Raw genomic sequence first — 27217 nt, 5'->3', positions numbered from 1 at the left:
ATTAAATTATATGCATTACCTCGCACACCATATGCATATAGTTTGCTGAGTAGAATGTTATGATCGACAAAGTCGAAAGCTTTTGTCATGTCCATATACAGAGCCGAAACTGGAACTCTTTTATTCATCTGAGTTAGAACGACTTGCATTAGATCGAAAATAGCTTTATTTATTGACTTATTCTTTCGAAATCCATTTTGCTCTTTAACTAACAAATCATGCCTTTCAAAAAATCCATATAAACTATTGTAAATCACTTTCTCTATAACTTTAGAAAACACGGAAACCAACGCGACTGGTCTGTAATTGCTCATATTTTGTTTATCGTCTTTTTTATAGAGAGGCTTTACGACTGCTACTTTCAGTTTGTCTGGAAAACTGCCGTGTTCAATACATAAATTGACAATATGACTAATTAACGGGGCAATAATATGAGATACTTCCTTTATCACCTTCGTGCATATACCATCATAGCCAGTACTGCTGGTATTTTTCAGAGCGTTAATAATAATTTCTATATCTTCCGAATTTGTAGGATGCATAAATAAGGAATTAGGTAAATTACATGTCAAAAAAGATTTGCGATTTGGATTATTTAATTTAGTATTATTAATGTCAGAGTTTAAATTATTTGATATATTGTGATTGTTGATTGAATAAATTTGATCAATAAAGTAATTATTAAATTCCTTTGCGATTTCGCTAGGATTTGTTATAATTTTACCATCAGATACAATTTGAGAGATACTTTCTTTGGGATGTTTAGTCTTAGGATTGTTAATAATGTTCCAAGCAGCTTTAGCTTTGTTGACCGAATTTTTAATGTAGTAATCATTTTGGGATTTTTGCGTTTGAGATATTATATTTTTGAGCCGTTTTGAATATTGTTTAAAATATATTTTGTTGTTAGAGTTAGGGTAAGTTCGACACTTCCAAAGCAAATCCCTCTTTCGCTTGCAACACTTTCTGATACCGCTTGTGATCCACTTAGGTTTAGCAATAGAATTCATTTTTATTATTCTGAAAGGAAAGCACAAGTTATAGAATAATTCAAATAAGTCAGCGAAATGATCAAAAGCGTCATTGGGGCTATTAGCCATATATACTTCATTGAAATTTAGACTCTTTAAACAGTCCACAAACTTGGTCATGTTTTCCCGACTAAAATCTCTTCTCTTAATATACCAGTGAGCAAGAACAGATGTTTTCTTTACTGGGCATTTTAGTATTTGGGCAGTATGGTCAGAGAGAGCGAGCTCTATTACCTCAGCTTTGCCCCCCTTCACATTGTGTATAATGTTGTCTATACAGGTATTGCTATACAATCGCGTCGGTTCCGCCACTCCAAGTCTAAGATTAAAACTAAGCAAAAGGTTTTCAAATAAGGCTGAGAGTTTTGTCTTTTTTAACATGTCAATATTAAAATCACCACAAACTATGACCCTTTTGTTGTGATAGCATATTTTGCTTAGGATTAGCTCAAGTTTACTCAAAAATAGTTCTATGATGCGGGAATTATTTTTTGGTATTCGATATATGCAAATAATTAAGATTCTGTGTTCTGTTAATTCAATCCCTGAACATTCGATTACATTCGGAATGGAGGTATTTTGTGACCGAAAACTTACACTAAGGGCACAGAGGGGCTACTACGAAACTCGAACTTTTTGTTATACTACTCAAAAGAATAAAGGTAAGGGCCACTTGAACTTTACCGGTAAAATGATATCAAAAATATGTTTGCGTTTTTAATTGAACAGTTGAGCAGTCAGCCGGTGAAATTACTAGCACTTGAGGTATCCCATCTTAGGCCTCTAGGTTGGCAACGCATCTGCAATACCCCTGGTGTTGTAGGTTTTTATGGGCGGTGCTGATCTGTTACCATCAGGAGACCCCTTGCCCGTTTGCCATCCAGTCAAATAAAAAAAACATTTAGTTGAATTAAAAGTATTTGTACTGTGTTATGTTGTATTTAATAAAACCATTTTTAGACAAGGAATGTTATGAAGAATTATATTTATTAGTCATTTCGTTTCACCCATAAAATTCATGCCACTCTTATTTTCTTTTGAGCAGTGTACATCCCACTCAAAATGAGGTATGTTTGTCTGTGCGTGGTGTCATAGCTTAAAAACGAATAGACCGATCTTGTTTTTTTTATTCGACTGGATGGCAAATGAGCAAGTGGGTCTCCTGATGGTAAGAGATCACCACCGCCCATAAAAATATACAACACCAGGGGTATTGGCAGATGCGTTGCCAACTAGAGGCCTAAGATGGGATACCTCAAGTGCCAGTAATTTCACCGGCTGTCTTACTCTCCACGCCGAAACACACCAGTGCAAGCACTTCTGCTTCACGGCAGGATTAGCGAGCAAGATGGTGGCAGCAATCGGACGGACCTTGCACAAGGTCCTACCACCTTGATGCAGTTTTTTAGCTGAAAGTTTCATTAAAATAGTTTTAATGAGGGTTCTTCAAGAGGCGAAATATTGGTAGATGCCTTTTGGTACCGTGGGATCCATTTGACGTTTCAGTCTTACTTGCGATTAACTCGTTTAGATATTTTATCCAATCACAAGCGTGACAGAAATGGAAAGCAGACCTCACGATACCAACGCCATCTATCTAGCGATATTTTGCCTGACGAAAAACTTTAAAATGACAACGCCGAGTGTTTTACAAATTTTCCAAGTTAGATTATTATTGTTTAGTCAAAAAAAGAAAAAATATAATAATCTAACAAACAGATGGAATTAATAATAATTTTTCAAAAATCTAGCCTATTTTGTCCCTGTATATAAATGCTATTTCAATTAGTCTTGGAAAAGACGGTCAGATTTCCCTCAGGTCTCGGCTTCCGACTGCACCTCACTCGGAGCCGACCTGTTCCCTGGCAGCAGGAGACTTAGAGCTGCGCATACTGTGAACAAATATAATTAGTGTTACCAACGATTATTATAGACCAAGAGCCAGTGAAGCCAGACCATCTTATTTCATAAAAGCTGATTTTATCTTTCTTCCATACATAAGTATAATAAAGCTGAAGAGGGTCGAAAGTCTGTAATACATGGAAGATATTCGAAAAAACGTTAGAACAGTTTTTAGAATTTTGTTATGTTTGTCTATTTATCTGTTTATCTATTTGTCTCTTTATTTGAACGCGCATCACGTGAAAACAGCTGAGCGAATTTTGATGCAAACTTTACTAATCTGTCAAAAAATTCCCGCTAGGTTATAGGCTAAAAATTAACCACTAAAACGGGGGTAGCCACTACACTCGATTGAATAAAGTATGCACTTAAATCTTATGGCGCTACTTATTAAAGACGCTACTTCGGCATAGTATCTACTTATGTAAATCCTGGTGAGAATAAACCTCTAATGGTAATAATAATCTGGCAGTAACATCCAGGTAGTCCCGTCAGGATCGTCTTCGCAGAAGGAACTCTTCAAAAGTTATGGCACACACAAGAAACTTTGCATGATTGTTTCAATTTCTTTCAATGACATTTCGTTCATATGAAAAACCAGCTGACGCTGCAGCCAGGGTCATCTGCTCATGAAAAAATTTTTTAGCATCATTTAAAGTGAAAATTTCCACTTACAGAACAGCAGAGCAGCAAAGCCGTAGAAGGCAGCTGCGCAGGCGACGGCGAGCAGCGCGCCGGCCGCGTTCGCGCCCACCACGAGCCGAGCCGGCCGAACATTAGCACCGCGCCCCACTGCCGTGCCCCTGGTTACAACAAAATCAAAGTTATACGAACAAATGAACCGATACCACAGGAGACCAAACAGCTGGCAGTTTCCTCGCTCAACGCATCAGTCTTGCGATCCAGCGGGGAAATGCTGCCAGATCTTTGGTACCATGCCGCAGGGTCAAGTTTTAGATTTATTATAGTTTTAGCTTATTCAATTTTATTGTACCTAATATACCTTTTATATAAACACTTATAATAATAAAAATATATTAAGGAATGAACCGATTATAATGCAGTTTTTTCAGGTAAAAGCAAACAAAAGGTTTTCAGCGGTGGTTTTTAGCCGTTTCATTAAAATCGGTTCAAACACGGCTGTTTTTGAGATATTGAACTTTGGAATGACAATGTCAGCAATGTCGGGGGTTAACACTTTTACACTTGGAATCACGTTTTCACCAATTCTTTCTGTCACACGGTGTTATGTGTTGAAGATAATTATAAAGGTTCTCTGCCTTTACCCAACTTACGTTTCCCAAATTTTTCATTTGCCAAACTGTTTCATTTACCAACTCAGGATTTTCTCTGAAACTAGGTACAATTTTTCGAAACTTTCATAAAACAAAACTAACCTAACCTACTATGTACTACTAAGAACAAAAGCTTTTTTTTTGTTTCGGAGAAAATTGAGAGTTGGCAAATGAAACATTTGGCAAACAATTCTGCGAAAAGACTACTAGCTACTCTATTGTTGTCTCTGGTTTCATCTTGCTCTTACCTTTCTGTCATAGTTTCCTGCCTGTATTACGTACGTGTGTAAATATTTTATAGCAAATGAATCTAAGTTTATTACTTGAAAAATAAGACCATCAAAATAATTGTAATATAAAACTCTAAACTCGATTTAACGTGAGTTATCCGGGTCATTAAAATATGGGTTATTTAATGAAGCGAGTCTCACGGTAGTTTCATGTTCAAAATATATCGTATTATGAATAATACAAGTGCAATTGCCGTTTATCTTTTATTTACGAAAAACACCACACCAGTAGTCGAAGGAGCTGCTTGCGCATTCGCTCTGCAAACAGGATGAGGGTAGAAAGAGATGCTGAATGCGATTGCGAGCGCCCGTGGATTAGACAATATGGCCTCTGAGGCCGTTCAGCTCGCAATCAAAGCAGGCTCGGAATCAAATGACAGATTTTGCATACAAAAACTGTCATTTGATTGCTCGCGAGCGCCAAAAAAGTTTGGTGGGCATTTTGACTTTGATGCAACAAACCTTTTTTTTTCAGAATTAGGTAATTCTGGCTTCTCCTTACTCAGAATCACGAGTACCTACTATTGATTAAACCAGTGATTCCCAAAGTGGTCCAGGTGGACCCCCAGGGGTCCACCAGGAGACTTTCTGGGGTCTACGTAGGCGTGAACAAAAATGGGGGTCCATAAGATGTTAATGGGTCTCACGAATTTATCTGCTTTTGATAGTAAAGAGCAAAAATGTAAGCATAGTTTTTAATAAGGGTCTACCTACATTTTTTAAGTACCTAACTAAGCAGATAATATTTAATAAGGCAAGCGACTGTTACTTGTCCAAACTTGCGTATTCGATATTACGTAAAAATTTCGTGTACATGTACAGACTTGCAAAGCGCTATCCGCCCGACAAATGCTTAATGCTGGTTCAGACACAGCGACACAATTTTTATTTTTTGGCGACTTTAAGAATGTGGTAGAAATGTAGCAGCAGGGGTCCACCGAAACCAGTAAAATTTTGAAAGTGGTCCACGAGAAAAATAAGTTTGGGAACTACTGATTAAACGAAGAAAAAAGTGTCCCTAATTTTTTCTATACAAATAATTACGCCGTCGCTATCAAGTACGGTCACTGTAAACTCATGGTGGTGGTACAGGTAATACGGCCTGGTTCAATTTTACCTCAAAGTAGTGGGGAATAGCTGCACTGCATAAGCTGTCAGTGGACCGATGCCCAGCGCAGTGATTTGAAGAGCCGACATCATAATGCCGGCCACCGTCTGAAACATTTAATAGTTATTTATGTGGCTGGTGCATAATGCCTAATTATGTATAGCCGCATACATAACTTTATCTACATGCATATCATAAGTTTTTTATAATATGTTCAGATATGGCCTGTATTTGACTTTGACTTTGACTTTTGACTTTGAATAATAATTATTATCTACATGCATGTCATAAGTTTTCTATAATATGTAGATATGCATTGTTAAAAAAGTATTACCGATTTTAATGTAAACATTAAGATGCACTGTACTTTAATGTGAACATTAAGATGCACCCGAGATACCAGGTTTCTTAATAAAGGCCATTTGATAGTCGTTTCTGAACATATAATAGGGAAGTTATGATATGCATGTAGATAAATACATTTAATATTTCTATTTTATACAGAAACCAGGGTACCGTACCGTTCCTCTCACTCTCGTGTTAAATAATAGTACCTGGGCGAACGAGCTTCGCTCGGGCTAATACTCGATAGCGATTTTCCTAGAGATAAGGCCAAGCTAGATCGAGTTTTTCACCCCCAAGAACCCCTACATACCAATTCCAAATTTTATCGAAATCGTTGGAGCCGTTTCCGAGATCCCCAAAAAAAATTCAAACAATGGTTCAAAGGTTAACTGGAAGAGATCCCTTTAGGGATATGTTCGCCTTTGTACATGACATCTTATTATCCTGTGTTCTGTTATTTTCCATGTGTTTATACCGGGTGTGGCCTTAATAAATTAAAAGATACTCCCAAACTGAACAACATTAGTTCAGCGAGTTTATAAAAAAATATTTTTTATTACACTTTTAAGTTTATTCGAAGAAGCAATGTAAAGCAAAATGTTTGATGTTTGTAGCGTGACAGGCGACGTCAGTTGTGTTCTAGGATGGCGTACATTGATAACAGTGTTTAATTGTATGAAAAGAAAATTTCAAGGACTCCATTATTTTTAAAAGTCGCTGAACTAATGTTGTTTGTTTGACGAGGACGATCTGTTTATTTTGTTTCTCGTATTAAAGGCCACGACCGTATGTACAATAATAGTTATTTATGATACAAGTGCGGAAAGTAGGCAATTCCCAACGAGTGGCGAGAACTTGAAACACGAGCGAAGCGAGTGTTTTGAGCCGGCACGAGTTGGGAATTTCCTACTTTTGACACGTATATCATACAACGTTTTACAATGCATTAAGCGAGGAAAAAAATCGAGGCAGTGACTACATCATTTATTTGCCATACTCCTTTTACTACAGTAGCAGGCAGTAGATATACATACCGATATGCACGCCAAACCAAAATCGTTTAACGTATACACTTTATTAAACCAACTTTCATAACAATCATTGACTCAGAAGATTAGAACAGCTACAGCTACTAATGATAGGTAAAGGAGACTTTGTTTTAGTATCGTGATTTTTTATGATTAATTATTAGCCCTTTTGCTTGACATTTTCCACACTTATATTGCTAGTCCTTATCTCCTGCACGCTCCTATAATGCTAAATATCAGTGCAACCCGTGAATAAATCCGTGTAATAGTTAATTATCATCAAGTATTATGTATTATGTATCTAATCTACCAGCTGTTACAAAAGTTACCGTAAATCTGAGATTTTTTAGCTTGGAACTGTAAATTAATCAAAATTGGTTCACTAATTCTAATAGATAAAAAGCAAATAAATAAGAATAAGACATACCGGTAGATGTTATAATATCCATGTGTGTAGAAGTAGATTATTCTATCAATTTAAGATGTTTATTAACTTAGTTATGTATATTATAGTTCACGTATTTTGTTCAGCATTGAGTTTGTCACTGACAATATGTGCTTCGTGAAGGACGTAAGGCGGCGTAAAGTCAGATATGAATTCATCATTTAAACTCTTCAGTTTAATTAACTCATCAAAAATTAATTCACCGGACTGAACTTATGGACATTACTTTGGCGGGGTTTCATGACAGGCGCGAACGGGTAACCATGATTGGTTCGTGCTACGTCGTGCGCGCGCACTGGAAGCTCATTGGTTAACTTTCGAGTGCGCGCGCTTGACGTCGCACGGTCCGAATTGGACTCAAGAATTTATTTCCTTTTTTTCATAACTTTAGACGGAATTAAAATACGAGTTTACATGAAAAAAAAATTAACGTTCTCTTTTCTGTCGCGATTAATCTGTATTATCTTATCAGTAAATATTCAGTTGGTTGCATCAAACGTTTTCTTATTTGTTCAAAGCCTAACTTTACCGACTCTTTAGATTTATTTTTTTAACAATAGTTTGGACATAATTTGGCAATTTAAAAAGTTACTTTACCGCACAAGTGCGGTAAGTAAATCCATACAACTTTACTGCACACTTGTGGATGCGTGCAGGAATCACTAATTTCTATGGATATGTTGACCCACGTCAAGAGGCACTTTCCGAGCACGTGCATTGTAAGAGTTTTACAATACAATACAATTATAATAATAATAACAAAATCTTATTTCAAGATTAAGATTTACTTATCGCATTTTGCAGGTGGTAGGACCTTGTGCAAGATCCGCCCGGATTACTACCACCATCTTGCTCGCTATCCTGCCGTGAAGCAGCAGTGCTTGCACTGTGTGTTTCGGCGTGGAGAGTACGACAGCCGGTGAAATTACTGCACTTGAGGTATCCCATCTTAGGCCTCTAGGTTGGCAACGCATCTGCAATCCCCTGGTGTTGCGAGTGTCTATGGGCAGTGGTGATCTCTTATCATCAGGAGACCCACTTGCTCGTTTGCCAACCAGTCGAAAATAATAATAAAAAAATCCATATCATGTTCAGTACAACTTACAGCCTAACCCCCTTATTCATAAAACTTAACAAGCCTATGTTAACTAACAAATGCTTTGTCCTTTCTAACAAATACAAATGTCGAAGTGACAGATAAGGACAACGAATTTTAGCGGCATTTTAACTAAAATAGGTTGATTGTCGTTTATGAATAAGGGGTAAGTATCTATTATTGAAAAATGATAACAAATACAATACAATATGTATGTATATACAAGTAGAATTGCTCGTTTAATGGTTTAGATAGATAGATAAGCGTCAGCGAGATGGCAAGATAGGAAGTTCGAATTTTGTACTTCCTAGTTTATGCTCAGAACTCATTGATAAAACAAATTGTCTAATTTTTTAATTAGGCGTTACTTTACGGAGGTCCATAATCAATGATCTATAAATAATTTCTCACTACTTTGATCACCATTATTTTTTCATGCAGCTCCTCCACCTCCCATACTGTAAGAGTACACATAAATCCAACTATCACCACCAGCACACTTCGCTGAACGTTTCGAACTCAACCAGAGTTCATTCTCAGAGCAACACTACCGAGAGTGTAGCACCCGGTGGCATGATGAACTACAGTGAGTAACAACTGTTGTTTTGAAAATGAGCTCTGGTTGAGTTTAAAACGCACCAGCGTAGTGTGGTGGTGGTGATAGTAAAGTTCGGTTTGTGTGTGTTCTTTACAGTTTGGGGGTGGAGAGACTCCATGAAGACACATTTGTTGCATAGATGTAGCTATCTTCAGGCCCCTGTTCCCGCTGGGCACACTGGGCATGTGCCCAGGTCCCCGCAATGCATTGGGGCCCCCTAATCCCTACTCAATTTCCAAACGATAACCGATAGCAACTCTACCCGCCTGAAAATCAGGCTTAGGTACCGAATGCAGCATATTGTGCCCAGGGCCTCTAATAGGTGAAAGACGGTCCTGGCTATCGTAAGACCGTGGGTGGGCAAAGTAATTTTTTGTGGTTCATTGGCAAATTGACATCCACCGTGGCGTTCCAAATGTGAGTCTTTGAACACCATCAATAAAGAATATTCTAGGCGTGTCTTCACCTGTTCTTCAGCAGTCCAGACAGCAGGCAGTTGGTGCCAACACAGAAGTACATGCCCACAAGCAGAGTTTTCTTCGATATGGGGATCAGACTGACCGCCATGACTGCCAACCCATAAACCACTGTCGTCACCGCCATGATGATGAACGTGTCCTGGGATATACTGTCCACACAATCCGGGGAGACTGTCTGGAAAAAAAAGATTATTGTTAGAGAAGTTAAAAAAAAATAGTCTTTTTTTAACTCCGGACGCAAAAGGAGGTGTGCCGTAAGTTTGACGCCAATGTCTTGCCTGTCTGAATCATCGTAGCTCTCAAACAGATGGATAGATGAGATCAAATAAAAAAAACGCTACGCCACTGCTACGCTAGCTGACGCGGTAAGTACGGATATCACTAATGTATGGGCAAAAAACTTTTCCCAAAGTATCACATCCCAAAATATTTTACTCAAATTATCATTTGACAAAAAATCATTTGTTAAATATCGCAATTTTATAGTTAAGAATTTTTTTTGGCAAATTATTGTTTCATAAATAATTACTTCGTCCTGTTTCATATTACCAAGTATTGTTTAGTTAAATGTATCGTTTGGTATAACGTACTCTTCCCAAAATATTCATCCCAGCCTATATACGTCCCACTGCTGGGCACAGGCCTCCTCTCAGAACAAGAGGGCTTGGGCCATAGTTCCCACGCAGGCCCAGTGCGGATTGGGAACTTCACACGCACATTGAATTGCTTTGCAGGTTTGTGCAGGTTTCCTCACGATGTTTTCCTTCACCGCATAGCTCGTGTAAATTTCAAAAATGTAATTCCGCACATGAATTTCGAAAAACTCAGAGGTGCGAGCCGGGGTTTGAACCCACGACCCTCTGCTGGAGAGGCGATAGGTCAAACCATTAGCTACCACGGCGATTATCCCAAAATATTGGCTTATAACCTACTCTTCTGGTAGCAGTTCGTTTCTGTGGGGGACGCAGTTTGTAACCTACCTAACCTACTTTTCTCATAGCAGTTCGTTTCTGTGGGGGAAGCAGTTCTAACCTAACTAGTTTTTTGGTAGCAGTTGGTTTCTGAGGATGGTTCGTGTGAGAAGTGTCATTTTGAACAAACATTTATTTTGGAATATAATATAAGCCAAAACAAAACGTTTGCTTAATAAACGTTTGTCGTAATAAACTTGACAAAGTAAAACTATGCCAAATGATAAATCCGACTAAATGAATAAAATGCGAAATTTAAGTATGCTAAAGATTCGTTTAAAGCCGTGGTGGCCTAGTGGTTTGACCTATCGCCTCTCAAAACAGAGGGTCGTGGGTTCAAACCCCGGCTCGCACCTCTGAGTTTTTCCAAATTCATGTGCGGAATTAGATTTGAAATTTACCACGAGCTTTGCGGTGAAGAAAACATCGTGAGGAAACCTGCACAAACCTGCGAAGCAATTCAATGGTGCGTGTGAAGTTCCCAATCCGCACTGGGCCCGCGTGGAACTATAGCCAAGCCCTCTTGTTCTGAGAGGAGGCCTGTGCCCAGCAGTGGGACGTATATAGGCTGGGATGATGATGATGATGAAAGATTCGTTTGGGAAATGAAACTACTGCGAAATTTGGCGAAAAATATTTTGCCGAAACGGCAGTACACCGCAAGGGGCGGGTGGACCGGTGGACGCCCTATTGAAAAGTAGTACGAGCAGCGCTAACTGCGCGCGTCGCGTGCAACGGATTTTACCTGCAGGCCCACCCGCGCCCGCGCCGCTCAGTGCACGCGCGCCAGCTAGCGTAGAACCTAACTGAAGCATTGAGGGGATCCCACGCCCCAGTGACCTTCAATCTGAATTCATTACTAAAATCATTAGAAAAAATGATTTTTGTAGCTTATTATATAAACAACAACGGCTTTAAACAATATAGTATCTCATATTTACTTCAAAGTTCATTGTTTTTGAGATATTTGGCATCAAATTTGAACAGTTTTAGGCCGAAAAACTGGTTTTCTGGCCATAACTTTTGTTATGTTTTGTTGTGTTTTGTTATTAGTTTCAAATGAAAACCATCGACCAGTTTTTAGAGACGTCAAAGACAAACCCAAATATGTAGATTTCGTATAATGTTAGATCTTTCACGTCAATAGAGATACGAAATAAGTGTTTTTCAGACTATGTTTAAAAAATCACACAAATTTAAGTATTCATTTTTTTCAAAATCCGGTATATAAAAATAGAGATAAAAGATTGGAGAATCGATAGCCGTTTGGTTTATAATTCTATCTGTAGTGCAAAAGTAGGAGATACGATTCAAAACTTGTCAAAAATCGATGACAACTTCGGGTAGCCCCTTAAATAACATTTACCTCGTTAACCGCCTGGTTCATTATGATACAAATAGTGCCGTCTTCCTCGCCGGAACCTTGCATCACCTTGTTGATTGTGTCAGGCGCGAATAGAAACAGGCCATTTAATCTGAAAATTACATGCAAAAATATATTTACCTCCTGTTTCACCATCCGTTGAATAAATTTATTTGACGGATAAATGTGATGCAGTCTCTATTTGTTTTGTTATTTTGTTAAATTTATCCATCAAATAAAATTAACCAATGGGTGGTGAAACAGCCCTTTAGTGGCTCAGGTTACTACCAAATCATACTATTCGTATATACAGTTGTTACGAAAACACCCGTACAGCGGAAAGGCGTTAAACGGCCCCTTATAAAGAGTCAATTTACAATATTTGAAAATCGTTGATGATATTGCAATGCTAAAACTAAAATATATATAGTAAAAATATACTGCAGTGTTAAAGTTAAAATACTTTGGCGTTTATATTATAGCAGACGCAAAATCTTAAATTTGCTATTTTTGTTGGTCACGCGACATTGGAGTATCATCGACGATCTATCTGGTATAAATCTGTTAGATAGTGTTTTTTCTTGTGGTGTAGGTATATACCCAAGTATCATATTTGTTTCATTATTGAGGAACCTGCGGTACCCAATACAGTGAGCATTATTTTTTGCGTGTATACTTATAATGTGTATTCCACCCAGCTTTCTTAAATTCTCTGAAGCGGTGAAATAAAACTAGACTGAGTTGCTCTGACAAGAGTGGGGTTTTATTATTCACTAATACTTAACACATATCTTAGTTTATAAAACTAACTAAATAACAATTCTTACCTCAAAAGAGAAACAACATTAAAGCTAATATTCCACCACAGTAATTTCACTTCAAGCAGGGGGGTGTCACTAGGCCATTCCGCCGCCGAGCTACAAGTACATACCGGGCCTCCCCAACGTTGAGGCGATTCAGTGCGACTCAACGCGTGCGAGTGAACACGAGTTATGCGATAGACAGAGAAGCATACAGTAGGCACGATTCTTATGCCTAAACGTCACTTTTGTACGGCAGTGAAACTTCTGTACTTGTACTATTACTTATTCTGTGCTTCAAGTACAATTTTAAGTAAACGCTAATTACATTACCTGCACTTTTTCTGACAGGTCGCTCTGTGACAGATCAAACAGCTGTCATCTGTCATCAACTCTCATACGAGTAGCTACCTTCAAACAGAAAATAAATGAAGTGATACCCTCTTCTTCATTTACATACTTACAAAGAAAACAGACCGAACATGAGAAAGCCGGTCAGCGCCAGCCACTTGAGGTGCGGCGGTCGGAGCAGCGCACACGCCGTCTCTGACCTCCTGATGGGCGCCAGCTCGCAACTGGAGCCTTCTTCTGAAGCATGGTCTGATTTCCCGTTGGATTTCTTTAATGCTGTCACCTGAACATGGAAATCACGATGGAAAGAACGAGTCAAAAACTGTTCGGCGACTAAAGATTTAGCTAATGGGTGGCGGTGATTGCTTTTCATCATGTGACCCGCCTGCCCGTTTATCCCCTGTCATATAAAAAAAATATAGTAGGTAATTATCTTGGGAACACATTGGGAAAATTCGCCGTGGAAGTGAACGTGGTTGCAGCAAGCGTCCTGGATTTAGGAAAACCCGAGTTCGATGCTTGGCTTTAGCATTTCGTTTTGTTGTGTTGGGTAAAATCGACGGATATGCTAAAGGAATGTACAACCGAAACTAGTATTCCGCAATCGAAACCGAATTTTGGTTTGTGTATTAATTTCGACGGAAACGAAAATAGAATTCAGGGCAATGCTTATAGTGACATTTTTAACTTAACTTTTATGAAGCCAAATAAAAGTATTTTTTAAATTAAAATACGTCTAAAACTTAGAAGAATGCATTACAAATTTCACACTATTACCGGTAAATATATTACTTTATAAAAATATCCACATTTTAATTTATAAAATAAAATAAAATACGTTAAACAGAATATTTACGCCATCTAGTGATTAACTCGCAAAAATCGAAAGTTCGATCGAACACCAATGGTAAATTTACTCACAGGGTAAGCATCAACCGGTGCTCCATGGTTCCTGGCGTAGATATGGCCCAGCACTGCCAAAGCCTCCTGCTGTTTGCCCTTCGTCATGAGGAACTTGGGGCTTTCCTTCGCCTGGGTCAGCCAAACGGCCACTAGGAGGAGAGGCAAGGCATAGGCTGCAGTCAGGAAACGCCAGGGGTGCACCTGGATTCCGATCTGGGTCCAATCGAAGGGGAGAATGCCCCAAGCTAGCACTGGAATGCAAATGTCGCTAGTGAAAATCTCTGGACAAGTGCGAGTTTAAATTTCAACCCCTAGGATAAGACATGAAATTCGGCGCAGGTTGCTTTTGGTTGCGTTTGGTTGGTTGTTGGATGCAATGGGTAAACTACATAATACGAAAAACGAATTCGGAAAGTCGGAATCACGAACTTCAAAATATCGATTTTTATAATTCCGAATGTTTTAAAACTCCTAATATGAATATTGCAATTTTTTGTAAATCCGAAAATTAAAAATACCTAATGTTTAAAATTACGATTTTTAAAATTCCGAATTTTAATGAACCAAACAATAAGAAGCCCGACTCAATAATAACCCAAAATGTCAAAAATACGAATTCCGATTACTAAAATACCAATTTTCTAAATTCCGAATATCATACAGCGATCAATAATAAATTCCGACTAATTAACTTAAGCTATGTAGGTTAGATTGGCCTAAAACAGTATTTACTGTTATTGATTTTCAGCAATGTGACATAAGGTCGACGGAGCTCCGCTTCGCGGAGCTCCTATTCCGCACGGCTATGGCGCGAAGCAATGTCGCAATTTTAACCTAACCTAACCTAACCTAAGTATGCAGGTCAATTTATCTAAATTGATTGATATTAATTCGAGATTCGAAATCAAGATTCCGATTATTAAAACCACGAAGTTTATTTTGCCGAATGTCATATTTCCGAATTAACGATATAATTTCGGAAAATTGATAATCGGAATACTGTACTTCGGGCCAATAACATTTCGTGCTTTTCATTCTTCGGAGTTTTAAAAGTCGGATATTAAAAAAAAACGATATTGAAATTCAATTTCAATTGTGAAAATCGGAGTTTTAAAAATCGGAATTAGCAAATTCGGAATAAAATATAACCCAGATGGGTGTTCGATGTTAATGAAATTCACGATTTAATTTTTAGGAATTCACACGGGAATTTACAAAAACCCTGAATTTCCATTAATTTTCTGGGTCTAGTATGGTTAAAGGCTAATAAAACATATCTTCATTATTATTGTAGTTTATATTTCACATTAATTTAGTCATTTTCATAATGTGCTTATTCAAACCCGTTATTGTTTTGATAACATGATAACTGTGGTGTCACAAGGTGAACTAACCTTATGAATAAATTAATATAGATTAGGATGTACTGTCAAATCTTAAATTATCTAAGGTTAAATCTCTCGGGCAAAGATAATTGAACCTGTTTACATCTACGGACTTACTCATAATATTTACTCTTAGTAGCTGCAAGCAAATAAATATGTTTTTAACGTTTAGCCGTTTATGATCGTTATCTAATATTTTAAAAACAAAAAAAAATCGGGTGTTTTGTTTGGAATTCGAACTCATATTTATGTTCTGCCTATACGCGGCAAGTTTCCTGCCAATTGGTCCATCGGGGCTCCCTAATCTCCCGCAAATCTTGATCGCTTGCATAGGTGTACGTTAATAACAGCGAGTCCATATAACCATCCGAAAATTTAAGACGTCGTTGAGCAAAATTACGCAAATAAAAGCAAATAATATTATGATCGTTTTGTTCATGACGTATGTCACCACTGATAAGGAAAGGCGAGTAGCTATCACAAATCACAATGAGGGCTATCGCGTATGAATTCGCAGCTAGAGGCACTAGTGTAGTGTGAGGTTTCCGAAAAGTCAAATCTCATAATTTTTGGGTGAGCTACGCGGGTTTATTTACAATTAGAATAGTTTTGTGAATATTTTGCATTACCTGAAATTAATTATGGCAATTATGCGTTACGGGGCAATGAATGTCTGTGGTTTGAGACAGTTTTGTCTTTCGGAAACTTTTGTCCTCCCTTTTTCCGAACCACTGTGGTTGCTCGATATTTATGGTACGATTTTAAGGTGTATTAAATATGATTTTATTCTAAACTTTGTTTTCACGCCCGTAATAACAGACTTTGAAACACTTAAAAACCTCACGCAATAGTGGCGCCATCTAGAAAGACAAAAAACGATAGCCCTCATTGCTGCATTGAATGTGGCTTACATGGGCTGAGCGTGGAGGAGGTCGTCAGGAATCCGTTCATGATGAGGAGCGCCAAGTCCCGCCTCTTTTGCGGGAGCATCTCGCTGGCGTACGCCCAACCCAGGGACGAGGGGCACGACAGACTGAAAATAAGGCAGTTGTAGTCACAGGCGAGAGTTGTATGCCAGAATCGAAGCAAGTGGAAGGATGTTGTCTCTGCCTATACCCCGTCGGGAAAGGGGCGTGATTTTATGCATTCGGTACCGGCAACGCACATGCGTTTTCGTTACTTTTACCCGTTGCCTTCGAGTTCCAGCTCGCTTCTGAGTTAGATTTGAAATTTACTAAAAATTTACGCTTTACTGTGAAGGAAAACATAGTGAGGACCTGAGGGGCTACTCCGAAATTCGAAAATCGAATTTCGTATCGTACCGTTCCTCTTACTCTCGTATTAAATAGTTTAAGCATCAGAGGGACGAAAGACACGAACTTCGGTTTTCGAATTTCGGAGTAGCCTCGCTGCACACGTACGCCAGCGAAGAGATTCAATGGTGTGTGTGATGGCCCAATCCGTACCGGGCACTGGGATCTACGGCCCAAGCCCTTCCATTCTGAGGTCTGTGACCTGTAGTAGTACGTATACAGGGTGGAAAGTTGAGATGGGGCAGCAAGGGCAGCTACTAGATCCCTTGCTGCTACGCGAAAATGCTCTTAGGAGACCTTTACTAACTTTTTGAGTGATGATTTTTGATAAAATGTACAGTCAGCGAGAAAATCGTCAGATCAATTGGCCAGGTCAATTGTTGGCTCTCAGAGCCGACATCTGACAGAGCCATTTACATTTACCACTTCTTTGATCTGTCCCTTGTATGAGAAACTGACATGATCACCTGGAGAGTTCAAAGCCTCAACAAAAAGAAAACTTACAACAAAGAAGCCGCCAGCTTGCACAGTGCAAACGTCACCAGGTTGGGCATGACGGAAGCTGCGAAGCCCAGGACTCCTGACGCAGCAGCCGAGCACAGCAGCACCGGTTTGCGCCCCAGCGAGTCCGCCGCCCGGCCCCAGAACGGTGCGGTTAGGATTACGCCTGGTGATGGAATAACAATCATCCTGCTGATGCGAGTATTATAAACGAGAAAGTTTATGAGTGTTTAGATATTTGATACTCACACCTAAAGGCTAAAAGGATAATTATAAATTATCCGTCGCGCGCAAACGAACTCACTAATAAAAGCTCATTACTCATTTTATAAATACAGAAGTACTGTCTGTCTGTTAAGTACATTCGCGTTTGTACCGATTCACCGATTTAAATGAAAGAAGATCGATAAGGCGATCGATAGGGCTTACGAGTAGTGCTGCCCATAAATTAAAATACCTCTAATGATTTCCTTTCTTTACGGTCTAGAAAACATTATTTTCAAAATTAAAGATTACTATTGAATTAACTAAATGACGATTAGTTCTACTGATAATACTTTTAACGGAACAAATAAATAAATTAATTAAAATTTGCAGGTGGTAGGACCTTGTGCAAGGTCCGCCCGGATTGCTATCACCATCTTGCTCGCTAATCCTGCCGTGAAGCAGCAGTGCTTGCACTGTTGTGTTTCGGCGTGGAGAGTAAGACCGCCGGTGAAATTACTGGCACTTGAGGTATCCCATCTTAGGCCTCTAGGTTGGCAACGCGTCTGCAATACTCCTGGTGTTGCAGATGTTTATGGGCGGTGGTGATCTCTTACCATCAGGAGACCCACTTGCTCGTGTGCCATCCAATCGAATAAATAAAAAAAAATATTTTGACTTCTGCCTGGGATTAGATCTTAAAGCGATTTAGTATTCAGTCTAGTGTTAACCCAAGGAGCATGATACACTGTGTATTTAGAATGCGTTTCCACCAAAGATGTGCGACGAATGTGTTTTTCATGAACCAATAGAAACGCTTCATTTACCTCTCCTCGCACAGCACAGCTCTAGTGGAAACAGCTGAGCGGAGCGAGGATAAGTAAATGAAGCATTTCTATTGGTTCATGACAAACACATTCCTCGCAACACATCCTCGCACATCTCTGGTGGAAACGGAGCCTTAGTTAGGGCAGTTAATTAAGTTAAGTTAATGGTTACTTGACCTGAAATGTAAATTTCAGATTTTTTTTAAATTTATGACGGTGGAAGCAGTCTACACTTCTACTGAACGTAGATAATAGTTAGTGTTTAGTTTTGTAACTAAGGGACCCCATACACCCCTGTATTATTATTTTTTTTTGTAAGTATTTTTTATTTATTTAATTGTGTACTGTAGTTTTTAAGTATTTTATTTGTAATTATTTTATGTTGAAATAATGACTTTCTGCCAAGTTTCTTGCGGCGCATTCTTCTTGGCAATGATGGTCTTTCCGAAAGCGCTGGTAGTTTAAAAAATGACGTGTAAAAGTGCCCATTGCGGCCTATTTACTGAATAAATGATTTGAATTTTGAATTTTAAATTTGAATTTTGCATCAAATTATCCGACTTCCATCAAAAGTGGTTAATCTCCTTTGGTATGGAGGTAGTTTTTGTATAGTCTTTGCGAAAAAGCGTTAATTCTAAGGACTCGGGCTGCTAAGCAGACATGCCACTCCTAGTACTATTCAGTCTACTTGTGACCTCAGCCGCTGTATTGTACTCGTGTGTTTAGCGCGATAAGTCCCGATTGTTTGTATTTACTGTTATGATGGGAATAAGATAATAAACTGATCTTCATAGCATAATCAAGTAGTTTTAATTGAAAAACCAACGTACATCCTCAAGCAGAACACATACAGCCTCGAACGCTCTACAGATAAGAAAAACCCAACAAAATGCGTTCAGAAACAACTAATCTTACAACATTTAATATGAGTGAAAATCACGAAAGTTCTTCGCATATGCTAAAAAGTTCTTTGCAGATGCTAAAAAGCTAGTTTCCAATACAAACCTATATTAGGCATAGAGATGAGTATCCCCTTCAGGCTGTCAGGCAAGTCCAGGTCACAGGCTGCAGCTGGCAAAATGAAGGCGCTTCCGATCATCTCGATGAGAGCTGCAGACAGCGTGGCCAGCATCAGGGTGCAGTGGAACAGCTGATATTTGCCAGCACCTTGCGAAAAATGTTTTTTGTATTTTTTTGCTGACTGTACTTTTTGTTGTGAACTTGCGTTGTCATTTCATCTGCATGTGTACTGAATTGTAAAATGTACTTATGTAAAAGTCACGATGTCCTAACACACCACTGAACTAGTCACACCACTGACCTATCCTAGTCTCTCAAGATCGTGGGTTCAACCCCGGGCTCGTATTTCGTTCTTTTATGTTTAAATAAATAATATCGAAAATACGAACTGAAATATAGATAGATAGATAGATAGATAAAACGTTTATTTGTTACTGCAAACACACACAATCAAAATTACATAAATAAGAAAAAAAAGAACAGTCCTAACTTAAATGTAAACAATTTTCAATTGTTTGTGTGCGCTGCAGTAGTGCAAAAGGGTCATGGCTCAGTGGTCAACATTGCTCATAGGAGCAAAACACTGATATTCTGCCACAACCCAGAGGGCTAGGCTATATAGATGCATAGAAAAACCAGAAAAATAAGACCAGCGCGGGGAATCGAACCCAGGTCCTCGGCATTCCGTGCCGCGTGCTATACCGCTACACCACCGCTGGACAAAGATTTTTTTTTATAAAACGAGGGGCAAACGAGCAGACGGGACACCTGATGGAGAGCCGACCCTTTTAGGAATTGGTGAAAGTAACAAAAAATTTGGAATTGAAATAAAAATACAAAAAACTAAAAAAAAAAAATACGTTTAAATAATACATTACCAACAGGGCAGGCTGAATAAAATCTTTATATGAAGCATCAATCAGAATCAGAGAGCCTGATGGTAAATAATTGCAATGATGTAGACAGACAGATGCAAACGGTATTCTACAACAAAGGCCTAGCAAAATGTAAAAAATTGTTGGCAATAAAAAAATTGTTGGAAAGTTAACAAAGTCTGAATTTGAGTTTATAATTAGATTAATTTATTAATTTATTTATTTATTGTTATACCAACAGTGTTTACACAGGAAATTACATTAGATTTACAATGGTTCTTATACTATATGTAACACTAACAATAGGTATATACAGCGCTCAACGTATATGTGAATAGATTAAATAGTATTTTAGATTACATTAAGTTAAATTTTACATTAAATCAAAGAAAAGAAAAATTTAAGTACCTACTCATAACCAGTGCTAGTTATTGTCGCCTTTGAAATGATTCAACAGTTTTTGCCTGAATGACGCGTATGAATCGTTGAAAATATCAATGTCATGTGTTTCGATTTCATTATAATAATAATAATAATTTATTTCCAAAAATCATACACATCAGCAACATACAAAGTAATATCTGGCAGACCCCAAACTAGGCAGAGCCTGTATCTTGGGGCCTTGGAGTGCACTATGCTATTTAAAAGATTATCATACATATCTGCAATACCTAGTAGACGCGAAGTGGAACTTAAAGTAAAATGAATGTAAACACCAATACAATTTAACAAAACTAAAGCGGAATGAACAAAAAAAAAAAAAAACCTGTGTGTGTGTGTGTGTGTGTGTGTGTGTGTGTGTGTGTGTGTGTGTGTGTGTGTGTGTGAGAGAGAGAGAGAGAGAGTGTGCGGTTAGTGAGTTAGGGGCTGACACGAAGAATTATTATGTTCTCATTATACGATTCAGGGGACAAAATTTACCAAGATTGGTTCTGTGCTTTTCTGCCAAATTAATGCCATGGTTAAGTTACAGATATACGTTATTTTAACCTCCCTTAAAAAAGCCAGGCTGCCGGTATCACACTGCATTGTATTTATGTTTTAGTCGAAATTTGGTGACATAGAATTTCTATAACCTGTAACTCGATGATTAGTGCTTTGAAATTCTTGTTCAATAGCTGTTCATCTCATAGGTAATTTAAGAGTAAGTAAGAAAGAAAGAAATAATACATTTATTTACCTAAATTACAGCTAAAAAACACAGACAATCTTATAATATTAGGCACCAAGTAAGAAAATAAAATAAACATTGTGCCGAAAGAAGTAAAACCCGACTGCCTTAAAAACTATATTTATTGTATATAGTTAGGTATTTGAGGTTTATATATGCATTTATATTTATTCAAATGTTTTGCTCTATTTGTCGATCCTTGTTTTTTGGATTGCTCCTCTACCACTCAAAGGTTGACTGGCAGAGATCCCTGCAGGGATAAGTCCGCCTTTGTACTTAACACAACTTTTATTTATGTAACCTTTTTGTTTTTCCTTTTTGTACAATAAAGAGTATAAACAAACAAACAAACAAACAAACTAAAAGGAAGAAAATAAGTCTAGTGGTCTAGAACTCTGTCAAGAGGTTCAACAGTCGGGACCCATTACGAAGACTTTTTGAGCTGGTTACGATTTGAATGGGTCCCGACTGTTGAACCTTAAATGAGCTTCTTGAACAGAGTTCTAGACCACTAGACTTATTCTCTCCTTTAGTTTTTAAGGCAGTCGGGTTTTTGATTTTTTAAATTTAATGTTTTTTATTTTATACTTTTTGATATTTCTGTGAAAATAGTAGATTAAAAGTATTATAACCCATATATTTAGAATGGGCTATTAGCTTTTACTTGATTCCCATATTGTTACAATACAAAAGATTTTTTTTTATTCCTTCGCCATATTTTTTTCGCAGACGCCATATTGAAATACTATATACCCTATGTCACTCCGACAGTTATGACGAATCCAATGATACCTCACATGTTACCAGGACCAAAGAAATGGACATACATACCCACATACATACATACATACATACATACATACTTACATACATACATACATACATACATACATACATTACGCTCGAAAAACATAACCCTCCTTCGGCAGTAGGGTAAAAAAGGCCATACCTACTCAGCGGCCATACAACAAGCCGCAGCGCTGGTTTCAGTATGGCCTACCCTTAACACACATACCTACTCGTAGTTAACACAATAACATCTCAGAGATATTAGCTGCTTCCGATCTCGGTCAATCGGTCAAATGAACTAGTTCAGTCTTTTAGTTCCTTTTGTTCTTTTAGCTCCGAGGAGCGGCTCCGACCGAAACAGGGAAAAGGAAAGGGAAGGGAGCGAGTTTAGACTCGTTCATGAACTGAACTGGGAGCTAAAGATCGGAATGTTAAAAAATAAGGAGTATAATAAAAATATAACGTTGTAATCAAGATGAAAACAATCAAATATTCATTTGTTGTCGTAGTTTCGTTTAACCGGTTTCTAAGCATGGTTCTGTGGTATCATCAAACAAGCGGACAATGTACAATCTATCTTCTCTATATATATATAAAAGAAGAAACTGACTGACTGACTGACTGACTTATAGATCAACGCACAGCCCAAACCGCTGGGGTTATTTACTTGAAATTTGGAATATATTCCCTTAATAGATGTAGACGCGCACTAAGAAGGATTTTTTCGAAATTCCCACGGGATAGGGAAATATCTAAACTTTTTTCGCTTCTTTGTTTGTAGTCGAATTTCTGAAACTATTGAGCCGATTTTTAAAAATTTTTCACCGTTCGTAAGCTACACTATCCTTGATTGACATATGTTACTTTTTATCCATGGATAATGCAAAATCCCGCGGATAGAAATAAATTGATTCAATTTCGGGCTGATTAAAAAAATTCTTACATATTATTGACATGACTATCTCAAATGACAAAGGTCTTCTTTCTTTCGGGAAATTACAAAATCCCATGGATAGAAAAAACTAAATGCAATCTTCGGATGCCATTCTTTTTAAAATTTCTTTCTCTTCTCTCTATCTACTGATTTGACCGATAGGCTGCTTTTCTACAGAGAGATAGCAAAAAGCCCGCAAGAATCGAAATAAGTAAATTCAAAATGGGGTATGATTTATAAATATATTTACACCATTGGGAGCTACATTATCCCGATTAAGGCATACGCTTTCGCTCTTTTTTCTGGGGATACGTAATAAATTCCCGCGGGTAGCAAATAAGTGAATTCAACTTCAGGGTTGATTATTTATAGATTATACTAACTCTGATACGTTACATGCTGGCTGGGATGCTGACAGACATGCATGAGCTAAAATACTACTGGTGCAGTAGAGACTTGAAATTGGCATAGATGGACCTAAAGTAATACAGAGGTGAACTAGGGAAAGATTTTTAGAAAATCCCATGGAATAGGAAAATATCTCAATTTTGTTTGTTTGTTGGGGGTAATCTCTGAAACTACTGAGCTGATTTAAATAATTCTATTACCAATATAGAAAGCTACAATATCCCTGATGGACAGACTTCTTTTTTTTAAATGCATAATTTCCGCAGAATAGAAATAAGTGAATTCAATTTCGGGGCAGATTTTCAAAATTCTTTCAATAATAGAAAGCTACAATATGTCTCATCGACAATTAAGAATATTAAAATAGATCATAACAGTAATTCATGTCCCGCGTAGGAAGTCGCCAGCAAAAGAAACGCGTAGTACTTTAACGTCTTTAACGTTTCAGCGAAACAGGGTTTCAGAGTTGGTACGAATTATGAATGATTAATTACGTATGTAGGTTGATTTTCAAATTCCAAAATGTGCACCATCTGTCTAAAACAACGTCTTTCTGAATTTATATTTCCATGAAAACACGAAAAAAAGAATCGCAGAAAGTAAATTTATGTTGATTGTTACCCCAAATTTAACGCGAGCGAAGCCGCGGGTAAAAGCTAGTGTAAAATAAATGCGTCTCTCTCGCACATGAGCAGGATACGCTTTGAAATAATACTATTTGTCTCGTTCACATTGACCGAGCACCGCGCCATGCCATCCGCTCCGCTCTTTACCTATTCGTTTCCTCGTTCACTCGCTCACTCCCAGCTCCCGCTCCATTTTAGCTCCGGAGCCAAAGGAGCGCGGACCGAGACCGAGACCGATTAAGATCGTTTACGAGGAACTAGTTCTTTTCGGTCCGCGATGGGAATTCATTCTTTTTAGTTCTTAGTTCAGGACCGACTCAAGCCTATCGTTTAACGCTCGCTCCCACGGGAACTATGTCCAGGGGCGTTATTGTCCATACTGAGGATCTATGATCTCAATATTCTTCCCAAATTACTATTTGTCTTCCAGTTCCTTGACACTTAATTAACATAATGCTATAATACTATAGCAGTTAATGGCACTATACCGTAAACTGGTTTAACTTTGCCCTCTGGCCCCAACATTGCCTGATTCGATTTAGAGTCGATAACTTAAAGAGTGCTTATAGGTTTTAAACTTTTATCTACACGGGAATTATTATTACGGGGTAGGTTTGAATCCCGGGCGGGACAGGTATTTGTATGAAAAATACGAATGTTCGTTCGCGAGTCTTGGGTGTTTATAATAATATTATGTTTAAGTAGGTATGTTTATTAGTTGTCGAGTACCCATAACACAAGCTTTAAGGTATAAGGGTTTTGCAGGTGGTTGGACCTTGTGCCAGGTCCGCCCGAATTGCTACCACCATATTGCTCGCTAATCCTGCCGTGAAGCAGCAGTGCTTGCAATGTTGTGTTTCGGCGTGGAGAGTAAGACAGGCGGTGAAATTACTGGTACTTGAGGTATCCCATCTTAGGCCTCTAGGTTGGCAACGCATCTGCAATCCCCCTGGTCCCCCGGTGGTGATCTCTTACCATCAGGAGACCCACTTGCTCGTTTTCCATACAGTCGAATAAAAATAAAGGGAAAACTAAACAAAAAGAACACTAATTTCCTTAGATAATTTAAGACCTAATTTCATTAATTCTCTCTTCTAAAATGTCGATCACTCTTGATAGACTGGTCGTGGTCATGAAGGGTGGCCCGTAATGAGGGCTATCGTTTTTTGTCTTTCTAGATGGCGCCACTGTTGCGTGAGGTTTTTAAGTGTGGCTTTCAAAGTCTGTTAAGTATTACGGGCGTGAAAACAAAGTTGAGATTAAAATCATATTTAATACACCTTAAAACCGTACCATAAAAATATCGAGCAACCACGGTGTTGCGTAGTCCCGTTTTGTTCGGAAAAAAAGGGTGGACAAAAGTTTCCGAAAGACAAAACTGTCTCAAAACACAGACATTCATTGCCCGTAATGCATAATTACCATTATTAATTGCAGGTAATGCAAAATATTCACAAAATTATTTTAATTATAAATAAACCCGCGTAGCTCACCCAAAAATTATGAGATTTGACATTTCGGAGACCTCACGCTACACTAGCGCCTCTAGCGGCGAATTCATACGCGATAGCCCTCATTGCGGTCGCTACCTTCGTAATCGTAATCCTTCTCCACCGGTCTCTACTTGCCACTTGTCGAGCGTCTACTATGGGAATCGTGGTGACAGATTTGATGGTATCTGTCGGGTTGGTGACCTTAATAATTACTGCTACGAAATACTAGAATATAATTCACTGAGTTAGTTAGAGTTGGTCCTGACCAATACTGTCTCCAGCATGTCTCTAGGGGTATTTATCTCTAATGCACTCGGAATTACAATCGTTTTCACCAATTCTTTCTATCACACGGTATAAGATGAGGATAAAAAGAGATGGTGAAACTATTACGAGCGGCCGAGCGTTAAGCCGAGCAAGAAAAATCGTGCAAGTTGCATTACATTGCGAGGCCGTAAAGCCAACGAGTTTGTAGTGGTCAATCGAGCGCCGCAATGTAATGCAACTTGCACTATTTTTGACTTTAGACATACGGTCTCAGGATTTCCCAGTACTTAAGCAAAAATTTGTCGACTTTTTCAAGACTTACCGGCTAAATCAAGCGCATCTTCTAGATTAACTTCCATTTTAATCTTCTCCGTGGGCGGCTTTAGTTTATTGATGTACAATGTTTTTTTCATCGTTTCTTCACTGCAACAAACACAGTCACTCAACTTCACGTACTAAAACGAATTACAATCAAATACAATAAAAGCAAGTAAGCACATTTGCTCACGTCTCCGTTGCGGAATTTTCGAAATTTGTATACACAATTAGCGTTATTCCTTACGCGGTCACACGCATTCTAATTTGTGTAGAAAAACAAATAATATAAATGCGTACAGAGGGGGAGTTACAGTCATTTTATAAAGAACTAAACAATATATTAATATGATGAATCACAAATATAGTAAATGTTCTTTGCACCGTCGGAGACGATATCGCGACACTGTCACAAAGGGCACTGGACGTTCGCAGAGATTCTAATAATTTATGGTAATTAACTTACATACTAATTGTTAGTGGAAAATCATTAAAGATAATTAATTTGTTTATTAAATCATTAGTGTACGACTTACCTAGCTGCGAATCCTAAGAAAGAATCCGAAGATATGAAATCGTTTTTCTTCCCCTATACATTTTAAATAGTTTTTTTACTACCTCTAGAAGAAGTTGCGAATTTTGAGGAATTTTGTCCTTAGCACACATCAGTCATGATCAACAAGGTGTACATGAGTCAAATTTCAGGTCTTTAGCTTTGAAGGTTGAAACCTGAAGCTGCAACCTGGAGCTGATGCTCTGCGATGTCACATTAGAAAGTTAGTTTAATTGTTTTATTAGATAGTTGTGCTTAACAGGAGATAAACTGCATCTACTGAGCTCAAGGAAATGAAAGTTAATAGGTGACAAATATATTGTTGTTGCACTTTATTTTATTATTCATGAGTTACTCGTATATCGAGTCACCATCATTAGTATGTTTGAACTGAGTCTCTTTTATCGCTTTCTACTTTGTTGCCACTATTGATTTACGTAGAGAGTAATTCTTTGAATAAAACCGCGTTAATGTAGTTTATTACACACACACACAAAACTCACGCCTGTATTCCCAAATGGGGTAGGCAGA

General features: G+C 38.1%; 1 pseudogene; it reads right to left on the bottom strand.

Moving 5' to 3' along the window:
* Window positions 1–2279: 2279 nt before the first annotated feature.
* LOC141434259 (organic cation transporter protein-like) lies at window positions 2280–26552 on the bottom strand (annotated as a pseudogene).
* Window positions 26553–27217: the final 665 nt, after the last annotated feature.

The sequence above is a fragment of the Choristoneura fumiferana genome, chromosome 13 (genome assembly GCF_025370935.1).
Source record: "Choristoneura fumiferana chromosome 13, NRCan_CFum_1, whole genome shotgun sequence".
NCBI lineage: Eukaryota > Metazoa > Arthropoda > Insecta > Lepidoptera > Tortricidae > Choristoneura > Choristoneura fumiferana.
The sequence above is the reverse complement of the archived record's forward strand: the minus strand, read 5'-3'. Positions and strand labels throughout refer to the sequence as shown.